Genomic DNA, 9,411 nt, shown 5'->3' with positions numbered 1-9,411 from the left:
GTATCTGTACAGTGTGGCAGTATAGCGGTACTATGTATCTGTACAGTGTGGCAGTATAGCGGTACTATGTATCTGTACAGTGTGGCAGTATAGCGGTACTATGTATCTGTACAGTGTGTCAGTATAGCGGTACTATGTATCTGTACAGTGTGGCAGTATAGCGGTACTATGTATCTGTACAGTGTGGCAGTATAGCGGTACTATGTATCTGTACAGTGTGTCAGTATAGCGGTACTATGTATCTGTACAGTGTGTCAGTATAGCGGTACTATGTATCTGTACAGTGTGGCAGTATAGCGGTACTATGTATCTGTACAGTGTGGCAGTATAGCGGTACTATGTATCTGCACAGTGTGGCAGTATAGCGGTACTATGTATCTGTACAGTGTGGCAGTATAGCGGTACTATGTATCTGTACAGTGTGGCAGTATAGCGGTACTATGTATCTGCACAGTGTGGCAGTATAGCGGTACTATGTATCTGTACAGTGTGGCAGTATAGCGGTACTATGTACCTGTACAGTGTGGCAGTATAGCGGTACTATGTATCTGTACAGTGTGGCAGTATAGCGGTACTATGTATCTGTACAGTGTGGCAGTATAGCGGTACTATGTATCTGTACAGTGTGGCAGTATAGCGGTACTATGTATCTGTACAGTGTGGCAGTATAGCGGTACTATGTATCTGTACAGTGTGTCAGTATAGCGGTACTATGTATCTGTACAGTGTGGCAGTATAGCGGTACTATGTATCTGTACAGTGTGGCAGTATAGCGGTACTATGTACCTGTACAGTGTGGCAGTATAGCGGTACTATGTATCTGCACAGTGTGGCAGTATAGCGGTACTATGTATCTGTACAGTGTGGCAGTATAGCGGTACTATGTACCTGTACAGTGTGGCAGTATAGCGGTACTATGTATCTGTACAGTGTGGCAGTATAGCGGTACTATGTATCTGTACAGTGTGGCAGTATAGCGGTACTATGTACCTGTACAGTGTGGCAGTATAGCGGTTTTATGTATCTGTACAGTGTGGCAGTATAGCGGTACTATGTATCTGTACAGTGTGGCAGTATAGCGGTACTATGTATCTGCACAGTGTGGCAGTATAGCGGTACTATGTATCTGTACAGTGTGGCAGTATAGCGGTACTATGTATCTGTACAGTGTGGCAGTATAGCGGTACTATGTATCTGTACAGTGTGGCAGTATAGCGGTACTATGTATCTGTACAGTGTGGCAGTATAGCGGTACTATGTATCTGTACAGTGTGGCAGTATAGCGGTACTATGTATCTGTACAGTGTGGCAGTATAGCGGTACTATGTATCTGTACAGTGTGGCAGTATAGCGGTACTATGTATCTGTACAGTGTGGCAGTATAGCGGTACTATGTACCTGTACAGTGTGGCAGTATAGCGGTACTATGTACCTGTACAGTGTGGCAGTATAGCGGTACTATGTACCTGTACAGTGTGGCAGTATAGCGGTACTATGTATCTGTACAGTGTGGCAGTATAGCGGTACTATGTATCTGTACAGTGTGGCAGTATAGCGGTACTATGTATCTGTACAGTGTGGCAGTATAGCGGTACTATGTATCTGTACAGTGTGGCAGTATAGCGGTACTATGTACCTGTACAGTGTGGCAGTATAGCGGTACTATGTACCTGTACAGTGTGGCAGTATAGCGGTACTATGTACCTGTACAGTGTGGCAGTATAGCGGTACTATGTACCTGTACAGTGTGGCAGTATAGCGGTACTATGTATCTGTACAGTGTGGCAGTATAGCGGTACTATGTACCTGTACAGTGTGGCAGTATAGCGGTACTATGTACCTGTACAGTGTGGCAGTATAGCGGTACTATGTACCTGTACAGTGTGGCAGTATAGCGGTACTATGTATCTGCACAGTGTGGCAGTATGTAGGTTATGTCACATTTTATGGGAGGGCATTTTTAGTTAGAAGACCTGACACCTCTTCTAAAATGGCAATTGTAATAAATTCTTAAATTCCCCATAAAATAACAGTTCCGGAGCATTTTTTAACTCTCTTTCTCCACTTATCAGCTTCATCTTTTTCTGCCCTGCCTCCTGTACTGATCATTCCCACATTTTATCTTGTGGTATGAGACGGACTACCAGGAATCAGGTTACAGCTGCTGTGCACAGAAGTCGGTGGCGCGACCTGACGGAGGCAGAGACATTGCTGCAGCCTGCAATACGTTTTCTACCTTACCCCAGAGCTGAATTGACAGCTACACTGCTTACTACTGCTGTATAATGTCCTCCATACTGCAGTTATGAAAGACCTCCAACCCTCTAATAACAGAGCCAGACCCAATGCAGACCTAACACAGCTGAGTGTTTGCTACAATGATATCCACTCCAAGCTATCCTAGACTGGCTCATGCATCTGATCTGCACTGAAACATTGTAACAAACCAGTGTGTTTGTTGAGGGAGTTAGCTGACACAGGATTGTAGAAAACCCTGAAACCCTGTGAGCTGTAATCAGCCTCTAAAGTGAAAGAAGAATGTTGCCATTCACTGACAGCAAGCAGAGTATCTCTTTCGCCTAACCTTACACCTCGCTGTTTCCTCGAGTATACTGCTAATATCCATTAGTGGTATGTCCTTGAGGAAGCCAAAATGTGAAACGCATGAAGAAGAAAAGGGTACTTTGCTTGCTGTCAGTGAATGGGAACATTCTTTCTTACACCCAAAGGCTTTAGTCAAAAGAGACCCTTATCCGTCATATCATTGACCCTTGCCGCTGCTAATGGCGTCGCTTGTATTCACATTCTGGATTTTTTTCTTCTTCAAGATCTCTGCTTGCTGTCAGTGAATGCAAACATTTTTTTTTTTTTTTTTTTTAATCCATGATTGATTACATTATGCAAACAGTACCCTGGATAAGGACACAGACTGGGGCAAGGCCCCAAGGGCCACACGCAGTTATAACGATGCGATTATGATGGCATCTCCGCCTTTTATGCAGTTCCTGTATGTAGTTGGCACAGGTAAACCAGTGGTGATGAAGTAGTTAAAATGTCCTGATGTGAATTTCTACCCAATGTGTCTGCTGATCCACCGTCCCCATTTGCCTTATGTGGAAGAGGAACATCTCATCTGAGCACTGACCTTACACTTTCTCCGTTATAGATTACTGCAAAATACTTCAGGATCATTACAAAAAATCCATATCAGATTCCGCCTCCTTTATCGGAGCGAAAATACCAGTCGGTCTATAGATTTTTGAGCATTTCATTTTTCTGACTGAAGTTCCTAAAATCTGCCACAAGATGGCGACATGGAATGGTTTCCAATTAGGAAAACCAACTCTAGTCCTAGAGCCTTACAGATGGAGGAATCGCTTATTGCACTTCCCCGTTAGGGCTCATGCACATGAACAGATTTTATTGTCAGCATCCGATCTGCATTGTTTGCCCACTTCAGTGGGTCCGCAAATGTGCTGTCCGCATCCGTATGTCCATTACTTGGCGGCACAGTGCAGTGAAGGTTATTGTCTGCATTCATGGTGGCAATGAAGGGATTATTGCCTATCCCTAGGGGGTCTGATGAAGGGAAGCGGTTAATGTCTGTATGTCTGGTGATCTAGGGTAGCGAAGGGTCAATGGGAATATTCTAGGTGGTCTGGGGGTAGTGAAGGGGTTAATGTCAATATCCCTGAAGGCCTAGGGCAGTGAAGGAGTTAATATTAATCGGTCTTTGCCGTAGACATACAGCGGCGATGAGACGGCATGCGCGCACTGAGCGCGCCATCTCCTCATACAGCTGATCGGGTGCCGGGTGTCGGACATCAATAGTAAAAGCCTGGAGAACCCCCCTTTAAGTCGGCCCATGTGCAACTTGTCCCTCAAACAACAAGCCCTCAGTTGGCTATAGGAACGGAATAAATTAAAAAGTTATGGCTCTGGGAAGGCCGGGAGTAAAAATAATGTAAACGCAAAAACATAAATTGGCTGGGTCCTTAAGAGGTTAAAGGGGACGCAAAAACAGAAAAATTGGCTGGGTCCTTAAGGGGTTAAAGGGGTTGTCCAGCCTCTTCACATTGATGACCTATCCTCAGTAGAGGCCATTAATATCTGAGCAGCGGGGTCCGACACACTGCACCTCTGCAGATCAGCTGTTCTGCGGTAGATCTGGCAATTCAGTATAAACGAGATTAGTTGACAGAGACTATTAGTAGATGTTTACACCTTTCGGGAGGTTACGGGGTACATCTCCTTCCCCAGTGACAGGGGTGCTGCATACAGAGCTTATCTGTGTGTATTGTGCCTTATTGAGTTCTCCAGCCCTCATTAACTCTTTAGCTTTAACTATGTCCCCCACAGTCTAATGATAACGAGATGACTCTGCTCAATCTGTCCCAGTATATACAGCAAAGCTGACACATGATCTAAAGAACCCAAGAAGCATCAGCCAACTGTGACTTCTCTAATGGCCAGCAGTGATGGTCAGTTTGCAGTGTTCGCCAGCGGGCTGCCATCTTTAGTAAGGTAGACTCACCCGTCCGGCGATGCACAGGTAAGCCCTTACCTGTGCTTGTGCCGGGAGCCAGTCTGAAATCAAATGCAGTCACCAGGAGCAGGCAGTTCCGAGAACAGCCCAATGAAGGCCCTAAGCGGCTGTTCTCAGAACTGCCTGCTCCCGGTGACTGCATTTGATTTCAGACCGGCTTACCTGTGCATCGCCGGATGGGTGAGTCTACCTTACTAAAGATGGCAGCCCGCATGTGTTCGCTGGCGAACTGACCATCACTGCTGGCCATTAGGGAAGTCACAGTTGGCTGATGCTTCTTGTGTTCTTTAGATCATGTGTCAGCTTTGCTGTATACACTCACCTAAAGAATTATTAGGAACACTATACTAATACGGTGTTGGACCCCCTTTTGCCTTCAGAACTGCCTTAATTCTACGTGGCATTGATTCAACAAGGTGCTGATAGCATTCTTTAGAAATGTTGGCCCATATTAATAGGATAGCATCTTGCAGTTGATGGAGATTTGAGGGATGCACATCCAGGGCACGAAGCTCCCGTTCCACCACATCCCAAAGATGCTCTATTGGGTTGAGATCTGGTGACTGTGGGGCCATTTTAGTACAGTGAACTCATTGTCATGTTCAAGAAACCAATTTGAAATGATTCGAGCTTTGTGACATGGTGCATTATCCTGCTGGAAGTAGCCATCAGAGGATGGGTACATGGTGGTCATGAAGGGATGGACATGGTCAGAAACAATGCTCAGGTAGCCCGTGGCATTTAAACGATGCCCAATTGGCACTAAGGGGCCTAAAGTGTGCCCAGAAAACATCCCCCACACCATTACACCACCACCACCAGCCTGCACAGTGGTAACAAGGCATGATGGATACATGTTCTCATTCTGTTTACGCCAAATTCGGACTCTACCATTTGAATGTCTCAACAGAAATCGAGACTCATCAGACCAGGCAACATTTTTCCAGTCTTCAACAGTCCAATTTTGGTGAGCTCATGCAAATTGTAGCCTCTTTTTCCTATTTGTAGTGGAGATGAGTGGTACCCGGTGGGGTCTTCTGCTGTTGTAGCCCATCCGCCTCAAGGTTGTGCGTGTTGTGGCTTCACAAATGCTTTGCTGCAGACCTCGGTTGTAACGAGTGGTTATTTCAGTCAACGTTGCTCTTCTATCAGCTTGAATCAGTCGGCCCATTCTCCTCTGACCTCTAGCATCCACAAGGCATTTTTGCCCACAGGACTGCCGCATACTGGATGTTTTTCCCTTTTCACACCATTCTTTGTAAACCCTAGAAATGGTTGTGCGTGAAAATCCCAGTAACTGAGCAGATTGTGAAATACTCAGACCGGCCCGTCTGGCACCAACAACCATGCCACGCTCAAAATTGCTTAAATCACCTTTCTTTCCCATTCTGACATTCAGTTTGGAGTTCAGGAGATTGTCTTGACCAGGACCACACCCCTAAATGCATTGAAGCAACTGCCATGTGATTGGTTGACTAGATAATTGCATTAATGAGAAATAGAACAGGTGTTCCTAATAATTCTTTAGGTGAGTGTATATTGGGACAGATTGAGCAGAGTCATCTCGTTATCATGCAGTGCAGTGTGTCGGACCCCGCTGCTCAGCAGCCAGTGTGGGTGTACAGTGGTGTTATGTGGGAATTAAATTGGAGTTTTATGTATGAACTTCATGGCAGTATTAAGTCAGCTTTTTAAGGTAGTATTATTTGGATGCTGCATATTATCTGGGTAGTATATAGGCTGCATATGATTTTGTACTAGATGATAGCACTATGTTGCTTGACATGGCAAGGAACTATACTTTGCTTGCTCCTATGGCCCCAATTTTTCTAAAATCAAACCATGTTGGATATTTGCTGATAGTCACAAGGCAAAGATTGACATTGAAGCCTAAGGATCAGATTTTGGGGTGCTCAGGTTTGGCCCTGTAGTGAGTAATGTTTTGCCAATGGGAACAATAATGGTAACAATCAGTCAGTGGGGCGAATAATGATCAATTTGTGGTGATTACCTGGACCTTTTGGGTGAATAAACGGTCTTTCCTCTGGTTTGGTTTGGACAATCCTTTTTCTGATTAAAGGTCACCTTCCATCAAATTAAGTTTATCACAAGGGCTCAAGCTGATGGAACCACCAATGATGAGATGTTTTTACCAGAGGAGCAGTAATGTCGATGGATTTCTGAAGCCTCCATTGTTTTCAAGAACCAGAAATGTTTCATCCTTGAGACTCTGTGGACTCACAGGTAAGAAGATATTGAGCATGATGGTGACTGTCAGGATGAATCAAATAAAAAGGGTCCTGATATTGTACAACACCCATGGCCCAATAACTGTTTCTGTTGAAGATTCATTACCAATTCCAAGCAGTTATTGCAGTATCTAATCAGTAACCTTCCAACCATAGTGAATCTATCAAAATTGGTTCTGTTAGGACAACCGGCCAGCAAATCTAATCTCCCAAGATTTATTCAGCTTTAATTGACACCTGAGGCAAGGTAGGCTATCATTTTTTTTAAATTAATGTACGAGATCGACAGGGCCTTTGGTGGTACTTATGAGTGAATTCTGCTATGAACCATGTCCAGACGTGCATTGACAGTGACACTTGTTCATAGGCCAACATTGAGATATACAGATGATATCATGAGAATTTTTCACATCTTCAATGAGCCTTTCTGCAGAATTTCTGTTTACAATAAACCAGGGGGTGGTGTACCGTCTAGAAGTATGGTGGTGGGTAGTTTGGAATCAGAGGTGCAACTGTAAACTCAGTCAGTTAGCGTCTAGACAGAGAAGAGAGCAGAAGCAAGCTAAGAACAGCCCCCCTGAATTCTAGAACTAGCCAGAGAGGAAAAAAGCTAAATAGAAAAAAGCTAAAGATAAATTTGAAAAACATTCCAGAGTTGAGAGGAGGTGCATGTGGAAGCTCTGTAGAGATAAATTGCCTACAGAAATTTAAAGGCTCTACAGCAAACTTGTTCAGAACATTTGTCTTATGCTACTTGGACATATTTTACACGTACCTTTTTGCCATTTTACGCCACTCTCCCCACTTTTTTGTAAGTGGGTTGAACTTGGTAGAAGAGATCATGGCCTCCTCCTGCCTCCACCAGAATATGGTGTAATTATAGCTCAGATCTAGTCTAGACCAGCTCATAGGTGGCATAGGTGTAATTTTCTGCAGTCAGAAGATGCACCAGATTTATGCACCAGGGGTACTCATTTTTCTACTAAGACTAGCCTGTGAAACACCAGTCTTATTAAATTCCTCCTAAAATGCTACCTATATTTTTGGTTCTAAATTTCTCTCCCATGATGCATCAAAACTTTTTGCTATCTTGGGGAAGAGCTTTCTTCTTTGCTCATCACTGGCACCAAAGTAGTGACTTCTTCTGATTCTTGAGAATTCTTTGACATCCTGGGAGGAGATATCTCCTTTGATCATCTCTGCCACCTGTTATGTAGTGACTTCTGATACTTGAGAATTTTTTGACATCCTGGGAGGAGAAATCTCCTTTGATCATCTCTGCCACCTATTATGTAGTGACTTCTGTTGAATCGGGACTTTTCTATACTTTTTCCTGTGCTCAGTATTGCCATTGGGGAGGGGAAGAAGTGACTTCTGATGTGTAAAAATAGTTTTTTATATCCTGGGAGGAGCTTTCTCCTTTACTCCTCACTGCCATCTGTTGGAGAAATAAAGTAGTGACTTCTAATGCCTCAGAATTTTTTTATATGACAAGAGAAGCTTTCTCCTTTGCTCAGTACTACCACATGTTGGAGGAAAAAAAGTAGTGATTTCAGATACTTGAGACTTTTTTGATATCCAAGGAGGAGCTTTCTCCTTTGTTCAGTACTGCCACCTTTTGGGGAGAGACTTCTGATGCTTCAGAATTTTTTGATTTCTTGAGAAGAACGTTCCTCCTCTCAACATTGCCACCTGCTGAGAAAAGTAATAGTGGCTACTGCCCACTCTCCTTGAGCATTACCAGTACTATGATTATACTGCCCCCTACTGAAGATAATATGGGCAATATTCCATTTTGAGAACAATAAACCACACTCACAAGCCTTTAATCTTTCAAGAAAGGACATTTAATTTCTGCGTAACATCACCACGGACAAATCACACGATGAGGTATCAGAGAAAAAACTTTGGTATAAAATGTACGTGTTTTAAAATGTGTACAAGCAAAAAGACTTTGGTTAATCAGCACAAATAACAAAGTTTAAACATTCAAGTTTCCTCTCCCTTCTATATGTGTAATATATATATTTATATAGATAGTAAAATGCACAGCTGGAACACTGCATGGATGAACAGGAAATAAATTAACAATGGGGGACATGATCAGCGTGGACGATATATGTGAGGACGCTTTATGGGTTATTTGGTGCCTAGAGGAGTATTTTCCCTCCCACCTCAACCAGAATTCTAATTTAAAGGCATCATGATATGCCACCATTTGTTCTAAGGCTACTTTCACACTAGCGTTAATGTTTTCCGGTATTGCGATCCGTCATAGGGTCTCAATACCGGAAAAAAACGCTTCCATTTTCATTGTCAATAGGGACAAAACGTAACTGAACAGAACGGAATGCTCCAAAATGCATTCCGTTCTCATACCGGAGAGCAAACCGCAGCATGCTGCGGTTTGCTTTCCATCCTGAGATGCGAAGAAAGACGGATCCGTCATGACCCACAATGTAAGTCAATGGGGACGGATCCGTTTTCTCTGACACAATAGAAAACGGATCCGTCCCCCATTGACTTTTCAATGGAGTTTATGACGGATCCGTCTTGGCCATGTTAAAGATAATACAATTGGATCCGTTCATAACGGATGCAGATGGTTGTATTATC

This window comes from Bufo bufo, chromosome 11 (assembly GCF_905171765.1).
Source record: "Bufo bufo chromosome 11, aBufBuf1.1, whole genome shotgun sequence".
In the NCBI taxonomy this organism is placed as follows: domain Eukaryota; kingdom Metazoa; phylum Chordata; class Amphibia; order Anura; family Bufonidae; genus Bufo; species Bufo bufo.
This window is presented reverse-complemented; position numbering follows the sequence as displayed.